This window comes from Alligator mississippiensis, chromosome 5 (assembly GCF_030867095.1).
Source record: "Alligator mississippiensis isolate rAllMis1 chromosome 5, rAllMis1, whole genome shotgun sequence".
In the NCBI taxonomy this organism is placed as follows: Eukaryota; Metazoa; Chordata; order Crocodylia; family Alligatoridae; genus Alligator; species Alligator mississippiensis.
Window position 1 is genome coordinate 56883773 of NC_081828.1, and position 24633 is coordinate 56908405.

Sequence of the window (24633 nt, forward strand, 5' to 3'; positions counted from 1 at the left end):
GGACTCTTCATTCTCATCCATTCCCTCATCGGGGGGGGGGGGGGGGGGAACTACAGGGAGCCTCACCTAATGTATTCAGTTGCTATGGTTGTGGAGCTGTGACAGGTATTGAGATCCTACCAAGGGCTGGAATGAAGAGGGTTAATTTATTCACTCACTCATGACAGATGTATGCCTGAAGTGGAGGCTGGGAGGAGGTTGTCAAGGTAGCAGTACCCAGCCAGGTGCACTGAATTAAGTAATGATCTCAAGACAGTGTAAGAGCTGTGCACCTGAGGGAGGCAAGCTGGCTGGCTTTAGAAGTTTGACTGTCCTTGTGGAGGGTAATAGCAGTAGAAAAAGTCCTTTACACTAGATTTAAATTTTGGTTACATAAATCCTGTTTAATCTCTGAGTACAGGAGGCATTATGACACAAAGGTTCTGAATCAAGGTAAGAAGTAATGTTTTTTCCTTAACTCATTTAAATCCTGGCTCTAGGGAAGAGAAATAGAGGTCATTTCCCCTGTTGGTTGATTTTTTTTTTTTTTTTTTTTTTTTTTTACAGTGCTGACTGACATGATGGTTTGTCTCATGATTGGCTGTTGAAAGCACTCTACAGCACTGCACTTCTGTTAGTGCAGGGCTGCTGAGCGCTTCCAAAATACCCGGTCACATGACAATCTGAACTGGCTGTGCATGAGGGTTCAATCTGAGCACCAAAGTGGAGCGCTTTCATTAATGACTGTCAGCATGTGCTCAGAGTAAGGCTGGGCTGACGCAGGCCAGCCTTGCTCCAGGCACTGTCTTCAGAATGGGAGAGGGAGAAGGAAAGGGAGTAAAATTGGTCTGGGGCTTGCCCAGCCATAGCTGGAGGGTGAGGCAGGTAGATTGGAGCCCCACTGGGGTGGGAGACTCCAATTCACCTGCCTCCCCACTCCAGCAGGCTGAGGAAACCCCAAAACTGACCTCCCTCCCCCTCAAGAGAGCACAGGAAATTGGAGAGCAGGATGGGGCTAGAGGACAAATGCTTTAGACCTGCAGCCTCTCCTTGGATCAGCTTCAAAGTGGAGCTTGATCACCCAGCCTCCCAATCTAACAGTGTATGTCTGTTGGGTTGGGAGGGTCAGTCTAACTCATGGCTTTTTCTGTGAAGCACCAGTGAGTTTGACTGGGGAGCTGCATGTGTGTCAGCACCGTTAGGTTGCTGGATATTTGTCCTACCTATAATTGTGACTCAATGCAATGTCCTCTTCACATCTCATGTCTCTAGCATTGACAACCAGCCAGCATCTGGAGACAGAATTTAGCTTTGTCACAGGAGAGTACTGAGATGCTGAGCTTTCTTTTGCTAGTGAGACCAAACTAGTGCTGTCCTCTAAACCTGGGGTGACCATATGTCCTGGTTTGGCTGGAACAGTCCCAGATTTCATAGGCTGTCCTGGCATCCCAGCCAATTGGTGAGAATTGAATCAAAAGTCCTGGATTGGGGCCACCCCATTCACACTTGTCAAGCCTGGCTCCCCCTGAGCAGGCTCGGGAGGGGGTGGGGGTGGACTGGGATGAGCATTGTTCCTTCTGCCAGGTTTGGGGGTTGGCTCAGGCACCTGCATAGGGTTGGCTGGGATGGCACAGTGTGCCAGGACTGCATGGAGGCCCATGGACAGGTTCCATTCCCTGCATGCAGAGGCTGGACCCAGCTGAGAGCAGCCCTTGCATAGGGTGCTCCAGGCTCAATCAGCCCACAGCCACATGGCATTTCCCCTCCCACTGGCAGCCTTGTCATGCTACTGCGGCCACTGCCAAGGCCTGGGCTACATGTGGTGGTGCCAAGCAGCTACCAGGGGTGGTGGGGAATGTGTTGTGTAGTTACATAGTGCAGACTGGTGGAGCCTGGGGGGCGCTGCACAGGGGCCACTCCCAGTTGGGTCCAGCCTGTGTGCGCAGGGGATGGAGCCTGGATGTGGGCCTCTGTGCTCTCCCTTCCCACCGCACCCTGTTCCACCATCAGGGCTTCAGGGAGCTGCAGGGTCAGGGGTGTGTGTGTGTGTGTGTGGGTGTGTGTGTGTGTGTGTGTGTGTACACACATGTGCCCCTCTCATCCCGGATTTCCTTATCCCATCCAGGATGTCCTTAAAATTATGATGATCACTCTGTGTAAACCAGGAAAGCCACTAATCTGTCATTTCCAGAAAACTGGTCTGGTCATGTATTGGCTTTCTCTCATGGCTGTCTGTGTCTGTGAAACATTTAAAATACATTTCTGAAGAACAGAAATGGAGGGTAATATGTCTTATGACAAAGAAAGCATTTTATACTTAAAGTTGGGGAAAGCTTACTTATAGACAGGCAACCCTCTGAATCCTAAATCTAGAGTTATTTTAGTTTGTAGCACTGGTGCCCCCTCCCCCCACAAGCACCAGCTGGCAAGTCACAGTTGGCCACAGGGGAACCTCCTCTCCTGGTCAGTGGGATTGGCCAAAGACCCCCCCTCCCCACAGGTTGCAGGGGGCGGGGCACCTGGCTAAGGTGGCACCAGATGCCCATGCATACTGTCATGGAGCAGGCAAAAAATGGTGATGAATTTTGTTGGATAGCCATACTTCAGAAGGATGCTACATAGCACTTCTTGCTTGACAGAGCTGAAGGCTTTTATGAGGTCAAAGAATGCCCTGTAGAGAGGTTTATGTTGGTCTTGGTATTTTTTCTGCAGCTGGTGAGCTGTGCAGATCATGCCAGTTGTACCTCTTGATGCCCTCAACGCATACTGAGATTCTGGGAAGAGCTCTTCAGGAAGTGGAAAGAGCTGGTTGAGGAAGGTTCTTGCAATGATCTTTCCTGTGGTGGACAGCAAGGGAACCCCTCTGTAATTTCCAGTCAGACTGGGTATCAGGTAATCAAGGGAATAGAGACTACTTGATGAGAGGATACTACAAGAATTTGGTTAGTTTAGTTTAGCAAAATGAAGACTGAGAGGCAATATGATTGCTCTTTATAAATACATCATGGAGAGAGAAGAGCTGTTTACATGAAGGGAAATGTTGGCATAAGAGTAAATATGAACAGGCTATGAATAAATTTCAGCTGGAAATTGGAGGAAGGCTGTTGACTGACAAACAAGTAATGACTTTCCAACAGGAGAAGTAAAGGCAAACAATCTAACAAGCTTTTAGACAGAACTTGATAATCTTATGAATATGATTAGATGACCCACTCCTATGGGCTGTGGGGGGACTGGACTCACAGCTACAGAAGATTCTTTCCAGACTTATGTTCCTCTATGAAAAAGTTCCCAAACAAATTGTATTATGGCTGTGTTGCCAGTGTGTAAATCCTGCTAAACCCCACTTCAGTATGGAATGAAATTACCATTATTCACAGGTCATAAAGCATTTTAAAATCCTTGCAGATGAAAGGTGCTATAAAAAGGTAAAGTATTGTTGAAATCATGTGAAAACTCGAGATACTATGCAAGACAACCACATCTCATCATAATTTCCTTGTCATGACTTGGCACAAATAAGATCAATATATGGCAGCCATAATTTGTCACCTCTAACTTGAAATTACTGTACATCACTACTGTCCTACACACAGGGCTCCATTTCAAATTGTTTCAGGACTTAGAGCTAGTGCAGAATACCATAGCTTGTAAGTAGGTTATTCCAACATGAGCGTGATGCCAGTCCTTTGCAATCAGAAACAGTTACCTAGTGGCTTCTGGGTTGAGTATAATGTGTAAGTTTTGATTTATACAGCTTTTTATGAACTTAGATGGCCTCTCAGGATAATTCATTTCCTTGTGACATATTTCTTCAGTTAAAGGTGTGAATGAACATGAGTTGCACTGGCATTAAATTATACTAGTATATGATGTTCCAATATAACAGTTACAGTTTCCTGTTTTTAATCCTGCTTCTGTTTCATTTACGTATTAAGTTATATCAATTTTGCTGAATTATATCGGTATAGGAGCAGACAGATATGTGCACTGTCAACTGGCAAGCACCTCACATGATTTTAAAGTTTTGTCTATCCATAACCTAACATCAGTAGTCCAATATATGCTGGAGTTCCTCTGGTGTAGAACATGGGGGCTACTCTTGGCAGACTATTCTTTATAACAATAGTTTTCTACCTGTGGTACATAGGCCCCTGGGGGTCCACAGACTATGTCTAAGGGATCTGTGAAAGATGGCTATGATCAATCAAAAGTATGTGAATACACACACTTAAAATTCAAAGGGGTCCATACCTTCACTTGAAGTTTTTTAGGGATCCACAAATGAAAAAAAGGTTGAAAACCACTGCTTTATAAGAACCTCTCAACTTTGTAATCCCTTTCCCTGCAAGAGAAATGCTTTCAAAAGTTGTGTATCTTGCACAAGAACCTTTTAAGAGAGGTAGGTGATTTTATTCTCATTTTATATGGAATTTTATTCCCATTTTATGCATAGAAGACTGGAAAAAGAAAGACTATAAATGGCATGCTGAAAGCCCACCATCAAGAAGAGCTAAGCAGATGGGAATAGAATTGCTGAGTCTTTGACTGCCAGCCTGCTTCTCTAGTCATTCTCCTTAATCAAACACTGCATTGAATAACAGCTATTAGACATGCTGTCAGCAGCTAAAATTAATATGAAGCTACTATTAATGGAGTAATTTTTTAACCCAGAGAGGTCCAATTAAAGCAATGAAAGCTTCTGTTTTATAGGAATACAAGAATGTAAATATATCTAATACCTCAGTGCTTATTTTAGGATAAATGGATGCATGAGGGTTATGCATATGTGCCATTTTAACTTTAATGGTTGGCAAAAGGAAGTAATTTTACAGAGGCGGTAAGATTTATGACATAGGAATTTTCTTCATGAAAAACTTTTAAAACAACTATCAGCTCTGTCTGAATGGAGAGAGAAGTTGTTAGCTGTGTTAGTCTGAAGTTGGAAAGCTGGGAAGATATGTACCTTATGGACTAACTAAATAAGATATACAGAGAGAACACAAGCTTCCATGAATCCAAGTTCACTTCATCAGTTGCTGTGAAAAGAGGTGCAGAAAGCAGAGTATACTCCTATTACTACTTATACTCTGCTTTCTGCACGTTCTTTCACTTTATCAGATGTTGTGAATTTGGGTTTGTGAACACTTGTGCTCGCTCTCTATATATATCTTATTTAGTTAGTTTATAAAGGCTCATTTCCCCCCTGCCCTCTACCTGAACTACAAGCTAAGATGTGTTTTAGATGTCATTTGAGTCCTTTTTGAATGAGTTTAACTACATTTACCCCTTTCTGGGTGTGAGAACCTCATCCTACAGCTTTTAGACCAGACGTCTGGGCTGCGATTTATGTTAACAAAGTTGTAGACAGTAAAAGGTCCAGCAGTGTTGGATATCTTCTGGGTGCTTTTATTAAAAAAGTTGGTGACCAGTGGCTAATTACAGTGATTCAACAATACAGCTGATCAAAAATGTCCCACTAGAAAATTTGATTCAACTAAATCAAACATTCTATGGGAACACACAGACTCTGTCAAACATTTATAATGGACACCAGACTGACAGCTGGGCTGCCCATTCCCCAGGCAACTGAGTCCCTGAGCAACTTCCAGTGGAACTAGAGACCTGGAAGAAGCCGAAAGACTCTATTCAGTTCTCTCAAAATAGAATTTTTCTTTTCAAGACAAAAAAATAGATTTATTTAAAGCTATTTGTCCCACTTCCAGATGAGACATTTCAATTTTGGGGAGGTAGATTCCATTTTGTGGCCAGCTCTACTTGACATCTTTTGAATACAGTATTATTTATTTACCAAAGATACATAGCCAAAACTATAAAAGACCCATCTGTCCTTGGTTTGTCTATCTTTTATTCTTTCCATGCAAGGTTTAGGTAAGTTCTGTTTAGCACAATTGCTCTGCACCTGAGCTTGGAGAGACCACCCATGTAATTTTGAGCACAGACAATTTTCACCCAATCTGACACCTGAAAGTGCTCTACATCCACATGCTAACATAAGTGCATGGCTGCAGAGAGCTTTAAAAGGTCCCATCCCCTAACAATCTGAACCCTCATTACATAAGGGTTCAGATAAAGGTACTCCAAAAGGAGAGTGCCTTTATTAGTTTGTATTTGTATGTGCTGGGAGCAAGGCTGGGCTCACACAGCTCAGCCCTGCTGCTGGCACTGTTCAGAATGGGAGTGGAGGGAGCTTATTCTTAGAGTTGCCCAGCCAGCTCTGGAGGGTGAGGTGGGTGAATTGGATCCCCCCAAAGTGGGAGGCAACAGTCCACCCCCTCACCTACTCCAGTGCAGGATGGGGAAATGCCAGAACAGACCTCCCTCCCCTGGGTAGAGAGGGGATGGAGCTAGGGCAAGAGGCTGCAGAGATGATCTCTCCCTGGATCTGCTGCAAACTGGAACTCAATTTCCCCCAACCTCCCAACCCAACAGCTAACATTTCTCAAGAAGAGAAACTGAGACCTGGTCCATTATGAATGACCGGTGCTTCGCGTAACTAGGGGGGCACCATTTGGCGGCGAGTGGGAACCACCCGCAGCCACTGCTGGCAGTGTTTGGGGCAGGGGGTAGTGGGTGGCAAGCAGGGACTGTGTGCAGCTGCCTCCCTCACCAGGGGGTGAGGGGAGCAGCAACTGTCTGCATAAGCTGGTGGTGGCCAGTCTCGGGGGGGGGGGGGGCACATGCCCCACTGTTTTTCCCCCCCCCCCCATGCATCGCCTATGTGGTCTATGCTACAAAGTTTTGCCTATGTAGTTACATCAGCTTGGGGGTTGTGAAAAGATTATGCCACCTGTTGTAGATGTTACAGGAAAACCTTTAGATGCAGCCATGGCAACATAGGAAGGGTGTTGTTGGCTTATCTTGTATCATTTCAAAAGGTGAAGCAGCCAAGATAGCAGAACAATCCCCGACCCCCTCCCCAACCCCTCTTTTGACATATACTGTGCTTTTATTAAGGGGCCATGGTGATATTGCTATGCTGGTGTACAGGTATAGGAGTAGAGGGCTGGCAATGTAGATAAGGTTTAATACATACTATATTAATTAAAAACTCCCCAACAACATTATAGATCTTTCCTCAGGAGCAAAAAAGTGAGAGAACTTTTGTTTTAGATTATTTTACCAAAGAGCCAATTAATGCTCTTTCTTTTATAACTTTCTAAATTCTTTTCCAGAAGGTCAGCAGAATATGTCTAACAAGTCAAAACAGTCTCCTTTTAAAGGTCAGGCCATTTTTAGATTGACTTGATTGTTGATTGCACCCAATTTAGTAGCTTTAATTCATGTTAACTCCATTTGTGTTTAATTAAATAGATTCTTTCTTAAACAAAGATAGTCCATCATTACTGTCAGTGAATAAATTTTGCTGTTAATATTGATTCTTATATTTTACTTTAATTGTGGTTACTCTTTGAGGGTAATTTATGGAGAATATTGATTTTTAACAGGAATGCATATCAAATTGCCTCACAATTTGTAGTAGCCCAATTTACCCTAATAGTCTTTGATTCAAAGTCTGAAGAAAGATGGCTGAATCTGCCACATATCTAGGTACATCCTGACATATTTGACCTGAGTATCAAGTGAGAATTAGGTAGCTATTGCTACATTTGTGCTTATCAGTGGCTAACATGCACACTGTTGAATCACTGAAATGTTCATAATTGATTAGATTCTAAGAGCTGCTATCTTTTTGTTTTCCCATGACAGCAGATAGGAAGGTTCTTGGAGGGTATCTCACACAAGTATAGATCCTGATTAGTCAGATAGGAATGACTTTGTTAATAAATGTAGATTTTTCCATGTGGCTTATAAGACTCGAGTACATTTTGCAGTTCTTTTAATCAAATAATACCATGACAAGAACAATATACACACAGAGTCTTGTTTTAGTTGTTGTTGACAGTAATAAGGAGCATGGTATTTTGCAGATAAAGAAAATGACATGTCTTTGCCCTAAAACATTTAAGATTAAAATTGCATTCAATATAGGAAGGAATGACGGTAAACAAAAAGAGATACAAGAGGATATAAGTGAAAATTCACAAACTTAATATTGGATATTCCTAGTACAAGATAAGGTTTTCATGACTTGAGTAGCAGCTGGAGTTGAAGTCAGTGATGGAAGACTAGCCAAAAACTGAGAGATGAGTATGGATTTTAAAACGCATAATGAGGCCCAGTACTGTAGCAACGGCAGTGCCAGCACTAGCATGGCAGTGTCACTAGCATGACATCCTTTTGCAAGGGGGAGCCAAATGAAATGGAAGAAATGACATAATAAGCATATCTACATGAGACGCTGACTGCACAGTAGTCAAATAATACTGTGCAGTAGCACGTCACATCTTCGACAGTGCTAATATGCTACTACATAGTATTATTGGGCTACTATGTAGTAGTGTCACTTAAAAGATGTTCTCTAGCACTATTGTGCAGTAACTTGGATTACTGCACATTTGTTTAGTACTTGCTTATACAAGTACTAAATAAATGTGCAGTAACCATTGCGCAGTAGTGCCTCATGTAGATATGTCCAATAGCACATAAAGGGCACTCTACACATGACCTGCACTGGATGTCAAAATCCCTGGCTACAGTTCTGATGAGGATGTGTAATCCCATATTTGTAGTGGTCACAATGGCATACATGAATTAGAGATGGCAGGCACCATTTGGAGAAGGAAATACAGGAAGCATTGAAGTGGAGTGCAGGATGATGACGATAGATAGGATAGGTCCTGAGCTGGAAAGTAGGAGACAAGCTGTACATATGTGCTGTACTCTATAGGGCCTTGAAGCTGAAAAGTATATGAAAGAGGATGAGAAGCTACTGCAAGGCAATAAACAGAAAGCAACTAAGAAAATTTATTACAGTTTTGGACTACTATTTTTTTTTTTTTTTTTAATAGAGTATAACTTGAGTGTGTATGTGTTATTCAGGTGAATGATAGAGCTATGTGAAATGTTTCACAAGAAAAGCTATCCAAGGATGGCATTTTTAAGGGTTGGGCAAGAGAACGCCCCTCCCCCACCCCCCAAAAACCCCCAAACCCAAACAACCCTTTCTTTTACTATTCATTCCATCCAGGAAGAGCACGCATCAACTGCTGAAACTTCCTCAGCCTGATGAAGGGTTTTCGAACCCGAAAGCTTGCTTACAATTTTTTTCCAACTATTTAAGTTGGTCTAATAAAAGATATCAGATTCACCCAAAGAACCTTGTCTGCCAAACCCCCCCCCCCCATAACTTGTATAACAAGCATGTTATTGTTTGAGCTGAAGGAAATCATGATTTATGACAGCCACAGAGTAACTTATTTATTTTTTAGGAAAGTGATGAATATTTCAGAACAAATAGAAAGCTTTTTATTAAAAGTTTTCACTTTAAAGAAAAAGTCATAATCTGGGCATGGGGAGAGGTAGAATTCTACATTTTTTCAAAAGAAAAGTTAAGCCAGCTCTAAATAAGATACTATGAATAACACTTACCTTAGTAGCGTATGGACCCATGTTGGGGGAGGGAGGTGGGGGCGCTGGGAATGCTGATCCAAAGTACTGGAGGGTGATTGTATTTGAAGAGGCAGGGCATATCTTGGTTCTCAACGGTATGTATAGGGAGGTGTGCGTCTGCATTTAAACTAGTGAAGTGCGTCTTCCTTTCAGGGTATTTTCAGTTACAAAAATAGAAAGGTAATGTTGATATTTGCACTGGTTCTTAAACTGTTGGTCACTTCCATGGCTTGGCTTTTTCATTCACTTGTTCAACTTCTAAGAGGGGAACCAAATTGACACAGAAGGTCACTGCCAAATCTTGTTGATGAGCAAAGCTGAAACATTAATATTGTCTATGTCCATTTACAGCATACTACCTCTAGGCAGGAAAGCAAACTGACAGGTTATCTTGGGTCTGCACCTGATCATAGGAAAGTCGGTACTAAAACTACTGTTGATTTAGTGGAAATAGGATTGAGCTCCATAATGGCGTGTCCTTACTTACGTCTAGTCATGAAGGCAGCCATAACTCGCAGATACTTTGGATTGCACTTCTGTAGCTTCAAAATAATTCCCCTTATATGATGATGTCTAGTAAAAAGGTGATGGATTAGAATTTTTCACATAGTGTTATTGGTAATTTGGCATTGCCATACTGCCTAAGAACAATGTTTATGTGCTGCTCATACACTGCTTATGTTGCTGCTTCTGAATGCCACTTTTCTGTATTGCTCATATAGTAATGATTATCTAGAATTACAATACAATGAATCTACACTTTTTACCTACCAGCAAAATGTAATCCTGTCTAAAATTTGCAAGTGAAAAGCATGTGAATTCTTAAATCTTTCTGAATTAGGCCTCTAAGATTAGTAAATATCGAAATTGCCTATTTCCAAGTTTGGCTTTTTAATGTTCTTCCTGCTTCCTGACAGTAAGTGTAAACTGCTGCAGTTGTGAACAGAATCCTAATAATTGAGCTAATCCCAGCATTTTTAGGTAGTGGGATTCATTAGCTTTCTTTGGCTAGATGCCCTAGTATTTATAATATCAATGTGCATTTATATGACTGATTTTTGAGCTGCTTTTAACTAAACAGAACATTTATTTTCTTATGTTTTTTCATTTCTTATCCCTTTACTCGTTTAATACTTACAGGTTCTACAGGAACACTTGTCTGCATAGAAAGTAGTTTCTTTTTAAATAGGAGAAAGAGACGTCTCCTCTAAAGACCTGAACTTTTTTATTATTTCACATGATTCACTCCCTGTGTCCCTGTACCTTCAAATAATTCATTCCTAGTCTTTGCTGTTGCTCCTCAAAGAAAGTTGCTTCTATCGTGGGAGGAGGGAAGAAAAGAAATCAACAATGGTAATCAAACTGAATTATTTAGCAAACCTGAAGATGTATTTTTCAGCTAGCAATTGCTATAGAAAAGGGCCCAATTCATTATGCACTATATACACATGTAATTGAAGTCTCTTACCTTTTCTGCATGAGAATGATTCATAAGTATTGTGTGCCTTTCTCCTTAATTAAGGAAAGATCCTGACTCTCAACTCAGTTAATTACCAGAATTTCTATCAGACTGCAAATGGTCACAAGAGAATCGGATTTGTACAAAGACACACAGAAGGTTTTAATAGGTGTGCACATTTCTATATTAGAATGAACTTCTTTTATTTAGATTGTATTTGAATACTAACAATAAGAAGGTCATAATAAAATAATAGCTTGCTGCATAGATTCATCAGGATTGTGAGACAAATGAAGAAAGAAGAGGGAGAAAAATTCCAGCTATCATGTCAGTAGCCTTGTAAATTACAGCATACTGTAACGTGTTTTACTAGAATAGTTAGCCAGTATTTGGATGCCTGCAGTTTATTTCTGTTAGGAGGAGTAATTGATTTTGGAGTTGGATGTTTCTCTAATACAGTCCTGTTTATTTACACAGAAAGTACACAAAGGCCCTGAGGAAACATGATAGGAATCAAAGAAACAGGAAAAGATTTCTTTGCTCAAAATCACAAGCCCCTTTCCAGCTATCCCTCTAGCCAAAAATCCCAGTCTATTTTCTTTCCCTCGGGTATGTTTTCAATGTTTCTCTTCCTACATTCTTGATTTTTTTTTTTTTTTTCCCCAATTGCCTTTCTGCTTCTTTCTATTCACAGTATTATATGTCCCCATCAAGCAATGCTAAATCCTCCATGTAAGTAGCCACTAGTACTTCTCTTCCCACATAATTTGGCTTTTGTGGGCCCTGTCTTGTGCAATGACTCCTAGTTTTTGTTTTTAATTATTTTATTTCAAAAAGGATCTTAGGGTCTTGTTAGATCTTACATTTCCCATATACTCTTAAAATGGGAGTGTCTACATGTTAGGCCTGGAAAAAATGAGCTCATTAAGCTCTGAACAATTTAGAGTTACAAGTCTTTGGGGGAGGAATATCTCCCAATGGTGTTGGGCAAGTCTTGTTATAATGTCAGTCTGCTCCACGGGGCCAATGCAAGAAATTTGCAGTCCTCCAGCATCCCAGGATGCATCACTTCCAGCTCTCCAATCTGTCTTCTTGGATTCTAGTGCCCTGGAATGATGGAGAGATGGGAAACTGAATTAATGAGGAGCTGGTGAACTGGGCAACCACAGGGCAGTTGTAGAGAAGTTGGCAGCTCAAGGGGAGCAGCAGGGGTGTTGAGGAGCCATAGAAGAGCTACAGGAGCATGGTGAGAGAGCTGCAGGAGAGCCATGGGGGACCTGGGGAGCTTCAGGAGAGCTGGTAGCTGCATGGGCCCCATGATAGAACCAAGGGGTGCCTCCAGATGAGTGTGGCTGTGCGGTATGTGGTGCTGCAAACATGTTTGCAGTATTGCGTACCATACAATCTGGTGTTGTCCACTCTGCAAGGGTGCAGTGCCTGAGTGTGCACTGTCAGGTTTTTTGTTTTTTGTTTTTTTTTTTTTCCTGCAGGTTTTTTTTGACCCCTGGATATACAGGGGTCAAAAAATAACAAAGTGCAGCGGAAAAAAAATGGAGCAGTGCACGCTCGCCCACTGCTGAAAAGTGGAGTCGGAACGCCCAGAGCCATGGTCCACTGCTAGCCAGGCTCCATGCAGCAGAATCACCCTGCAGCCCCAGGAGGCCCCCGAGATCACCAGGCCCAGTGCTGGCCCCAGCCTTCCCTACCCGACCTGGGGCAACTTGCTGCGCGCCAAAGTGTGTGTGGCACGGGTGTTCCCTGGGGGACAAGCACTGGCAATGCAAGGGACACTGCTGCTACTTGTCCCCAGAGAACCAAATGTTCATGCACATGTGGATGCACCCAAGAGGGCAGACTTGGCATCTCCTAGCCACACCCCTGCTTGCCAGCCCTCTGTCAGCAAATCAGAGCAGTGCTTGTCAGAGAAGGTTTTAACCCTTGATGTGAGACTGCTCATGGCATGCTGTAACTTTTAAAAGGCCTGGCATTCCATAGACTTAGCATATGTGAATTGTAACATCTGACAAGTCTTAGTTGCTTTTTACCCTGTCTTGAATGAAGGGCAGCTGTAAGCCTTCCTGTTTCAGTGAGAAACAGAATAGAAACAGTTATCATCATAGCAATATCATCTCTCTTTGTACCTATTACTTTTTTACTCTGGCACCTCAGAGACTGCCACCCAGACGAAACCCCTGGTTCCGGGCTCCACACAGACGGAGCCCCTGGCTCTTGGCTGCGGGGGCTGCCTGTCCCTTTTTCAGGCTCTGTGGCCTGGGAGCATGGTTACCTCCCCTTGTGGGGTCTTCTCCCTTTTGGGGTCTCTGGCGCGCCAGCTGGAGGAGCTCCAGGCCTCAGTCCAGAGACTGCATGCCATCAGGGACTGCAAGCAGGAGATAGACTCCTACTGCCAGGCCCTTCTCCCCTGGGAGGTGGGGGGTAGACCACAGGCTCCCTCTAGGCCAAAGGAGGACTCCGAGACCTCCCGCTCTGTCCAGCCAGGGGCATGGACCACGGTGGTCAAGGGCCCTAAGGCCCACTGCACCAAGGCCCCTGCCCCGCCGAAGCTGAGCAACAGGTACGCACCTCTTGCCAATACAGCAGAGCTTGCTGAGTTGCCGGCTCCCACAGGCAACATGGGCCCAACTGCAGCTACTGCCCCTGCTCTCCCCAAGACAAAACGTAAGGTGTTTGTTGTGGGAGACTCCCTCCTGAGGGGACAATCTGCCACCCCAACCCCTTAGCCTGGGAAGTCTGCTGCTTCCCGGGGGCCTGCATCCGGGACATTGTGGAGAGGATCCCAGAGCTCCTCAAACCCACAGACCACTATCCCATGCTCCTAATTCATGTGGGCACCAATGACACGGCTCGGAGTGCTCCCAGCCAGGTCATGAGGTGTTACAGGGATTTGGGAGCAGGGCTAAAGGGCCTGGGGGCACAGGTGGTGGTCTCGTCGATCCTCCCAGTCTCAGGCTATGGGCCGAGGAGGGAGAGAAGGATCCACGTGGTCAACCAAAGACTGCGGTGCTGGTGTCGTTGGGAAGGCTTTGGCTTTCATGACCACAGCCCGCTCTTTGGCGAGAGAGGCAGCAAGCTGCTGGGAAGAGATGGCCTCCACCTTTCTCCCCTAGGGAGGAGGCTCTTCTCAGCCAGACTGGCTGACCTGCTCCACCGGGCTTTAAACTAAGCCCGCTGGGGGACGGGGGGACTACCGCCACTGCTGGCCCGCTGAGCAATCCTTGCAAAGCCAGCAGTTCAAGGCACTTAAGGGAGCCCAGCCCTGGTAAAATCTGTGGGCAAGGAAGGAGCCCCCCAGGGGACACTTGCCTGCCTGTACACAAATGCCAGGAGCTTGGGGAATAAGCAGGAGGAGCTCATCCTCCTGCTCAATGCAAATAATTATGATGTCATAGGGATAATGGAGACCTGGTGGGACTCCACCCATGACTGGACCACGGGTATAGATGGCTATACCGTGTACAGGAGGGATCGTGTAGAGAAAAGGGGCGGGGGTGTAGCTTTCTATGTTAAGGAAAGCTACACGTCCCTGCAAGCCGATATTGGCAACCAGGGTGGACGACTGGAGACCCTCTGGGTTAAAATCCATGGGGAACATGGCACAGAGGACACAATGGTGGGAGTCTACTACAGACCTCCCACCCAAAGTCCTGAGCTTGACCAGGAGTTTGCCCGGGAACTGGCTGAGGTAGCATGCTCCAGGACCATGGTTGTCATGGGTGACTTCAATTACCCGGACATCTCGTGGGAGGATTGCTCAGCAAAATCCGAGTGGTCGCAAAGGTTCCTCTTGTGCATGGATGACCTCTACCTGACTCAAGAAGTCTATGGGCCAACGAGAGGCAAAGCGCTGCTTGACCTGGTACTGGCTACTGGGGATGACCTAGTCGGTGACCTAGTGATCGATGGGAAGCTGGGTGACATCGACCATGAGCTGATCACCTTCACCATCCGCTGAAAAGCTGTCAAGTCAGTCAGCAACACGGAAGTCCTTGACTTCAGGAAAGCTGAGTTTGACAAGCTCAGGAGGCTTGTTAGTGAGGCCCCAAGGGACCATGACCACGGGGAGAGGGGAGTTCAAGAAGAGTGGCCGCTCCTCAAGGGAGCAATCCTCAATGCACAAGCTAAGTCTATTCCATCTCGGAGGAAAGGCAGCAAGAGGGCACAGCAGCCCCCCTCGCTCTCCAGGGACCTAGCAGACCTCCTGAGGCTAAAAAGAAAGGCCTACAAAGGATGGAGGATGGGAGTCCCCTCCAAGGAGGATTATTCTGCACTGGTCCGGTCCTGTAGGGAGCATGCCAGGAAAGCCAAGGCTGCGACTGAACTCCAACTAGCTTTGAGCATCAAGGACAATAAAAAGTCCTTTTTCAGATATGTGGGGAGCCGGAGGAAAAGCAGGGGCAACGTTGGATCCCTGTTGAACCAGATGGGGCAACTGACAACTGACGGCCAGGAAAAAGCCAACCTATTAAATAGGTACTTTACGTCTGTCTTTCATCAGCCCCATGGGATGCCCATGCCCGCTACGGGACAGGGAAGTCCGGGTGAGGGTGATCCCCTGCCCTCCATAAATGCTGACGTCGTGAAGGAACATCTTGAGAAGCTGGATACCTTCAAGTCAGCCGGCCCTGATCATCTTCACCCCGGGGTACTCAAGGAGCTGGTGAGCATCATAGCCCAGCCTCTAGCACGGATCTTTGAAAACTCTTGGTGCTCTGGTGTAGTGCCTGAAGACTGGAAGAAGGCCAATGTGGTGCCTATCTTCAAGAAAGGGAGGAAAGTGGATCTGGCTAACTATAGGCCCATTAGCCTGACTTCTATCCCGGGGAAGATCTTAGAAAAGTTTATTAAAGAGGCCATCCTTAATGGACTGGCTGACGCCAACATCTTAAGGGATAGCCAGCACGGGTTTGTTGCGGGTAGGTCTTGCTTGACCAATCTTATTTCCTTCTATGACCAGGTGACCTATCACCTGGACAAGGTGAGAAGAGATTGATGTCATATATCTTGACTTCAAAAAAGCCTTCGATCTGGTTTCCCATGATCACCTCTTGGAGAAACTGGCCAATTGTCACCTTGGGTCCTCCACGATCCTCTGGCTGGAAAATTGGCTCTGTGGTCGGACCCAGAGGGTAGTAATTGATGGAAGTCACTCATCATGGTGTCCTGTGACCAGTGGGGTCCCCCAGGGCTCTGTCCTTGGGCCCATACTGTTCAACATCTTCATTAATGATGTGGACACTGGAGTCAGAAGCGGACTGGCCAAGTTCGCCGATGACACCAAACTTTGGGGCAAAGCATCCACACCAGAAGACAGGCGGGTGATCCAGGCTGACCTGGACAGGCTCAGCAAGTGGGTGGATGAGAATCTGATGGTGTTCAACGCCGATAAATGCAAGGTTCTCCACCTTGGGAAGAAAAACCCGCAGCATCCTTATAGACTCGGCAGTGCTATGTTGGCTAGCACTGTGGAAGAAAGAGACTTGGGGGTCATCATTGACCACAAGATGAACATGAACCTGCAGTGCAATGCTGCGGCTAGTAAAGCGACCAAAACGCTGGTTTGCATCCATAGATGCTTCTCAAGCAAATCCCGGGACGTCATTCTCCCCTTGTACTCAGCCTTGGTGAGGCCGCAGATGGAGTACTGAGTCCAGTTTTGGGCTCCACAATTCAAAAAGGATGTGGAGAAGCTTGAGAGAGTCCAGAGAAGAGCCACGCGCATGATCAGAGGTCAGGGAAGCAGACCCTACGATGACAGGCTGAGAGTCCTGGGGCTTTTTAGCCTGGAGAAGCGCAGGCTCAGGGGTGATCAGATGGCCACCTACAAGTTTATCAGGGGTGACCACCAGTATCTGGGGGAAAGTTTGTTTACCAGAGCACCCCAAGGGATGACAACTAGGTCGAACGGTCATAAACTACTACAAGACTGTTTCAGGCTGGACATAAGGAAGAATTTCTTTACTGTCCGAGCCCCCAAGGTCTGGAACAGCCTGCTACCAGAGGTGGTTCAAGTGCCAAACTGGATGCTTATCTTGCTGGGATCCTGTGACCCCATCTGACTTCCTGCCCTTTGGGCAGGGGGCTGGACTCGATGATCTTCCGAGGTCCCTTCCAGCCCTAATGTCTATGAGAACTATGAAAATCAAGGCATCGCTACAGTTTCTGAGGTATTTCCTTTGTGTTGGAGAACAAGGCTTCTGGTGGACTTTCTTTTATCTTCATTTTGCCTCATTCATTTGGTTAGATGAGTATGTTCTTGAAATTGCACTGCATTATTATTCAGAAGGTTTTACTTCTAAAAGACATTTAAAACAAGATATTTGTCGCTGTGATTTATGAGTCAAACCCTGGAGAAGGGTAGCACAACCTTACTGGACTCATGGAAAATATATTCTACTAATTCATGAGGCATGAAGGGATCCCCCTTTCCAAGTGGATGGAAAACCAAGGACATAACTATAAAAGGGTTATATTCAATGGCTCTTAGGTATGGGAGATTAGTATATCAGGCTGCATCTACCACATTTACTGGAAGGAGCTGAAATTCAAAGAAAAGGATTCTCAGAAATGTGGTGTGATTGCAGTGGGGAAATTCCCATTGATATCAGTGGGAGTGAGGTTTTGTTTGGTAGATTACAGCAATTTTACACCTGTTAATGTCACTGTTTTTTTTCTAAACTATAAAAGCCTCTAAAAAGATTAAAGTTGATGCCTTGAACTGTATTCAGTATACTCTTGTGGAGAGGTGGTTCCTGCTGATACATTTTTAACTTATTGTATAAATATTATAGGTTTTAATTAATAGTGCTCTGTAGTCATGAGTCATGGGGAAAAAAACCTTTTTCTTTATCTTGCATCAGTTTGCTTGCAAAAGATCTAGTTCTATCTGCATGGTAATGAAATACTACCAAAGGTGTTAGAAGTAGAATCAATGGGCTAATGAGATTTTATGCAAATCATCTAAAACAATATGATCTAACCCTTAGATCAAAGACATTTTTGAAGTGAAGAAAGTTGTTGTTGTTACTTTTATTATTATTATTATTATTATTATTATTATTATTATTATAGAAGCACTCAGTGTAAAATTTAAAATATTTTAAAAAATATCTGGATTTCTAGTGCAAGTCAATAATAGAAAAGAAATTCGGTTATTGCTTGCATAGATAGTAACTTGAACTATATTCTTATGTTTGGGGCCTCTCTTCTGCCTATTGCTAGCAAATCATGACATTAATATTTAGCCTCCCAAATGAATTCTAGCCTCCCAAAATTAGTAGTGGTGACATGAGCAGAATAAATTTATCTTCCTTTCAGAAAACTAGAAGCATTCTTTGATTCCACTTATCTACCTATTTGGGAGCTGGGGTCGTGCAGATGTTAAGGCACATATTTGACAACCCAGAGATTGTAAGTTTGAGGCCATAGCAGAAGTAAGTGATCATGGTGTGGCTCTGTCGGAATCCAACAAATATTTGAGTTTTGCTAAATACCTCATTGCACAAGAACACACAAAAAAGAAGGATCCATCCTAGCTGGACAAAAATATCAAATTGGGAGGCAAATCTGCCAGACAGTTATGGGTTTTTAAAAAATTTCTAAGATTTGATGGCCAAGTTAAATACTGTATTTACTTCAATATAAGATGAGCCTCCAATAATTTGATTCTATATATGGAATATTTATAAATTAGATAGGATTTTCCAGATGGAGAATCTAACTATTGGAGCTTTGTCTTGAATTTTTCCCTTCCCACTGCTACAGCAGAGAAATAAGTTTGCTACACCCCTGGCCTTGGCAAGGCCCTCTCCTTTCTCTGGGCACCTAGCCTTAGTTTAGCTTCTACTCCTTTCACCAGGTTTTAACCCTCATGGTGTAAGCCTGCTATGGTGTCCACCTAACTGATATGGCCCTAGTCCTCCTGGCCTTGGCCTAGTCTCCCCCTTGAGCCTTCTGGGGTTCCTGACCCCAGATTGGGCTGCTTTGGCTCATTTCTGGCCCTTGGTCCTCTCAGTCTCTGGCCCCAGGCTAGGCTGTCTGACACTGGCCTTATAATGTTCTTATACTGGCTGTATAACAAAACTCTCTTCACACACAATCATTACCAGGGATCCTAGTTTTCTCTGTTTAAAAACTGCAAATTTTCTGATTTAAGCCTCCCGCCCCTCACAAATTCTCTGATTTTTAAAAAACACCAAATTCACAATTAAAATGTAACACCACTATAGAGATATAAGTATCAATTGAACACAGGGTTGTTTTTTTTTGTTATATTTGCAATTTGGAAGCCTACCCATGTCTCAATCACTATAATAAAATAAATTCTAAATACCTATGCAATTTGGTGTTTGATTTGGGTTTTTTATTATGGAAAATCGGAGCACCCCTTACCCTTTTTGCTCACTAGGACTCTGGTCCAGCTGCAGCTGCCGGCCTCCGACACTGCTTTGTTGTGCTGAGCAGCCTTGATATGCCGATCCCCTGCTTTTTGCCCATGCCAGTGCCACTCGCTCCCCACCCCGCCCCCCAGCCCTGCCCTGTGTTACATATCTAGGTCCTGTGCTTAGTGGACCTTGTCTGTTCCTGTAGGGAAGTCATCCTTTTTCAGTGCTCCCAAACCCCATATTAGCATAAAGTTCTCAAAGATATTCTTTACTATGACTTTAAACTCTATTTCTTCTAAGTAGAAGAGAAAATCTAGAGGAAGCTAACTCTTCAGTGAATAGCTTGAAAGCTAACAGGACTTGGAAGGCCAGAAGCAGGATGGTGCTCCTTATTCCCTCTTCCTTCTCTGGCTTTGCTTTGACAAGACTTCTGGGGCCTCAAGAAAGCAGTGTTCAACTTCTTCAGGATTCATTACAGCAGTGCGCATGTAAACTCTGCTTCCTCCTCCTTATGGTTATGATACTCCAAGATCTGTCCTTTGTATCTCCAAAGAAAGGAGCAATTGGGCATGTCTACACATGCCCCTATGGCACCATGGTTACTGCACTGTCATTTAGTACTTCCTTTTGGAAGTACTAAATGATGGCACATTTAACGGCTTGTACTGTGCCATGCCAGTGGTGCATGGTTATTTTTAGCCCCTACGCCGCTGTAGCAACCTGCTATAATGAGGGAGCACATTGCTACAGTGACATAGCTATGGTATTTTGGTTCATGCTTGCTTTTGCTACGTTCCTGTACCACATTGCTATGGTCACGTGTAGACGTGCCCGAGTGGATCCCTTAGCCTTTTTCTGCCTTGCTCCTAAGTAGTCAAGGAATGGCTTAACTGCCAAAAATATTGTCCTACTAGATGGTTAGAATTAAACACCCATGAAAACTACAGGAACCTAATTTTATAGGCTTGTGCATCTGCATGTGCATAAAGGCAGGGGTAAGTGGCAAAGTGGGAGCATTTGTTCTAGGTACTTATTATTGAGATAAAGCTGTGCAGCATTCATAAACCTAGATCCAGACCCAGGTTTTGTAAACCTGTTTACTTATGAACTATTCTCTGAGAGGAACAGCTGGAAAGTGATTCAGTAAGGAGGCTCATGGTTCTGTGAGTTAGAGGGACTCACCATTGACATTGTGTTAGCTGGATTCTATGCGTGTTTTTTCCCCAATGTGTACGGTGATGTACCTAGAAATAAAAATGGTTATGTATCAAATGTTAATGTTTAGTCTCCAGCTGTAGGAATACTTATAAATATAGAATTGCAAAAGAGGAATTGTTATAACAATATGTTGTTGTAACAATTCCTTACCTACTATATTGGCAGTTAAAGGGCAAACAAAAATAAGACGGCATAAAGCCATTTTGGGTAATATTAAACAGAAAGCAAACTCTCAAACCTACCTAAAATCTCAAGATTTTTGCAGACAAGGTTCCTTGGGTGAATTTGATATCTTTTATTAGACCAACCCAAATATTTATATATTTATATTTATATAATTGGGTTGGTCTAATAAAAGATATCAAATTCACCCAAGGAACCTTGTCTGCCTATGTCCTTAGACCAACACAGCTACAATGTACACACCTGCAAGATTTTTGCAGGGCACCAGTTGGATACATCTCCAGTTCAATAACAGTGCCACGCAGAGATTTTATTTTATGTTGTGCTGAAGTGACGTGTTCAATTCTGGATTGCAGTAGATTTTGGGGAGTATCCCAACTTGCTCTTGATACCTATAGGGATATATACTTTCATGTAGTTTTGATACTAGTCAAAAACTGCATAGCATTACTGAGAATCTCTGCCTCCTCTTACTGAAAATAAATTCTACAACGGGTTAAGTATCAATTCATCACAGAAAGATTTGCTATTGTATAAAGAAGAATTATGATCACAGTTCTGTAATCTGCAGACAGATTAGTCCAACTTTTTCTCTGTACACATGGAGGACAGTTCCTTAATTCTCATAGAACTTGTGAGCCTTCACATGCTAAAGTTTGTAATGCACTTTTTGATCCTTGAATTTAAAATGTCACAGAAGTAGAAGAGAACTGAAGAGTAATTGGCTACTAATGAATAACAAGTTGTTTATCTAAAGTGATGAATACGTACTAATAACAGTTAAACTAATGATGTCTGACTCAAGAGCTCAGATTAATAGATTCATAGATTGTAGAGTCAGACAGGATCACAATGGATCACCATGTCTGACCCCCCTGCCCCTGGTAGGAAAGAGGACTGAGGTCAGATGACCCCAGCCAGGTGTCTATCAAGCCTCCTCTTGAAGACGTCCAAGTTAGGTGATCATACCACCTCTCTCTGAAGGCCATTCTAGATTCTGGCTAACCCTTACTGTAAAAAATTTCTTCCTAATGTCTAACCTAAATGTACTCTCCACTAGTTTGCACCCATTATTCCTAGTTACTCTGGTAAATAGCGCATCACCAATTCCCTGTTGTCCTCCCTTGATAAACTTATAGGTGGCTACAAGGTCTCCCCTCAGATGTCTCTTGTGAAGGCTGAAGAGATCCAGATCTCTCAACCTTCCTCCCCTTGAATAGATATTACCTATTCAATGATAAATGTTTATATGTTTTTAACCCAGCAGGGGAATAATCTGTGAAAAATGTTTTATAGCATCACACACCATGCAAATGCAGAAAAACAAATTGAAAAACACAAATCTTGATCAATTCCATCCAGCAAATGCCATGATGTTAGAGCTTTTTCCAGCATTCAACAAAAGATAAGCAAGACAGGGTGTTCTTTCCAGTAACCACTGATATGAAGAGTAAATAACATCATGCATTTTGTATTTGTAACCATATATAAATGATAATAGCTATTCATTGTTTTGGGGTGGAAACATAACTACATTTGGATCTGAAAATGAGGTATGATTTATGGTGGCTCACCCTTACAAGAGCAATTTGACAGTTGTAGGTCAGCTGCTGAAAATGCCCTGTTTTCTGTTGTATTCCTCGCAGTAACTACGTCCATTTAGAACTGTACCAAAAGGCTGAGCTCTGTGGAACACTCCCTTAGTGTGATATACATCATTTCTGAATCTTCTGGTGATATTTATTAAATATATTTGAATGGACAGCAACCTCGTTTATGAGTGAAACAATATTTCCTTGAATGATTGCTAGGCTTGATTATAAACTAGATTGAAGAGGAGGCAGAACAATCAGAATAGCTATTTTGAATTTTTTATATAGAAAAGAAAAATATTCTCTTAGCTGGAAATGGCCTTAGTGTAGATGTGCAGGAATTCTTGGCATTTAAATCAATCTCAACTTTAATCTTCTGCCATTGACTTTCTCTCTCTCATATATAGGGGGAGGGGGAGGGTCAGTCTGTCCTCTTCTGTTTCTCTGCTTGGAACAACAAAGATGAACTGCATGAGGTATGAAGAGGAAATGCCATTTGTGGCCCCCTGGGCTGAAGTGATGGTAGGTGTGTGGTTATAAGAAATTACAAGCCCTGCAACCTCTTGGTTTGCTGGTAATCTTGGTTTGTAGGACTGGACTGTTAAAATAACATTAATGTAACTTGGAGGCAGGTGGAGACTTCTTGTGTAAGGTGTTCCTCTGTCTAGGATATAGTTTGGTTAGTGATATCTATACCATATCTGAAGATAAGGCCAAGTCTGAAGATAAGGCGTGGTCTTCTAATTTTTAGAGAGGGAGACAATGAGGCCCTGAATTAAATGTAGATAGATCATCAGCCTATGACTGCTTTCTATAACTTCCACAATATAAGATTGAAATTTTTTAATAAAAGGGATCCTGATTTAAAAAAAAAAAAAAGTGGCCAGGTTTATAAAGCTGTCTGTTTATTTTTAATATCTCTATTTAAAACTTACAACACATTCTCTACCATTTATGAGTCAATTGTTCTCTTTGATATAGTTTTTTTTTAAATTCCCTCACTAAGTCTTTTAGTCTCATCTGTTGTAGAACCCAAGGGAACCACAAAATTAAAATCTTAAAATGGAGATAAGAATGAATTAAAGTTCTATTGTTACCCATTTGAAGAATTAATTTCTTCCATTTCTTGTTCTTGTTACAACATTTGTCATGGGTATGAATTCAGCACTTAATATTCTACATAAATTCTAGTGGAAGAGAGTGAAAGTTTGACCTTCTTGGTATATTGCCTTCTAGTTAGATTTTCCTCCTCTATCAGTTTCATAAAACCATGACCAAAAGGAAAACTGAAATAAAATGGTTTTAAGCAACTCACATTTGCACAGTATGCTGTTATGTTCCCAAGATTTTGAGAAATCCATTTGGGATGGAGAGGTATCATATTCACACTAGGTTTCCAGTGTCTTGCTTTGATAATAAAGGAGAACTAACCTAAGATCACTAATGGATTTTTTTTTTTATAAAAGTCATAAATCACTAGCATTTGGGAACAGAAGTCTTATATAAAGCTCAGTCCAGCTTAGCTGGATTCTAAGCCTTCTAGCAAATCTAAGATTAGTTCAGGGTTGAAAACAAATTCCTCAAACAAAAAGAAATTGGAGATTTTATTTTAAGGGGAGAGATAGAACACTTGTAAATCTCCAATAACAAATCTCCAACAATGCTTAACTTTTTAAAATTCTAATGTTTTGAACCTTTTCCAAATGTCTGAGCTGTTTTATTCCAGTGAGAAATGTGGGGAATTTTTACTCATGCTCCAGGGGAGCAGGGAGGCAGCACTTCAATTAGAGTGGCTCGAAGAGCTTTTCTAATTAAAGTGCTGCAGTGTCTTATGTATCAGCATCTCTGTACTTCAAAATGGTGGTGGGGGTGCTTGAACTAAAGTTCATTTGACAAGTTTTATTTTAAGTGCTCCTGCCACCATTTTGAAACATGGGGACCATGAATGACTGGTGCCTCCTGAAACTGGGGGGGGGGGGGGGGTGGCATCATTTGCAAGCGGCGGCAGCAGCAGTGATCAGCATGGACCACCAGCAGATGCCAGAGGTGGTTTCAGTGGTGGCAAGCAGCAAGTGGGGACCACCCACAGACACTAGTGGTGGTGTCGGCAGTGGGGAGAGGGAGTGGCAAGTGACGACTGCACGCAGAAGCCAGCGGAAGCTTTGGTGGTGGCCATGTGTCTCCCTGTGCCTCCCCTACACATTTCCTATGATGAGGACACTGATGCACAAGATGTAGGAGGCTGCTGGAGTGTAGTATATTTGCC

At 43.2% G+C, this 24633-nt stretch overlaps 1 long non-coding RNA gene across 1 annotated transcript in view; it reads left to right on the plus strand.

Annotated features, from left to right (window-relative positions):
- The first annotated feature begins 304 nt into the window (after positions 1–304).
- LOC132250626 (uncharacterized) overlaps positions 305–24633 on the plus strand; it is a 101932-nt gene continuing 77603 nt past the window's right edge. Inside the window, exon 1 of the long non-coding RNA XR_009462218.1 lies at positions 305–432. This is a non-coding gene — a long non-coding RNA (uncharacterized LOC132250626). The remainder of the gene's footprint in view (positions 433–24633) is intronic.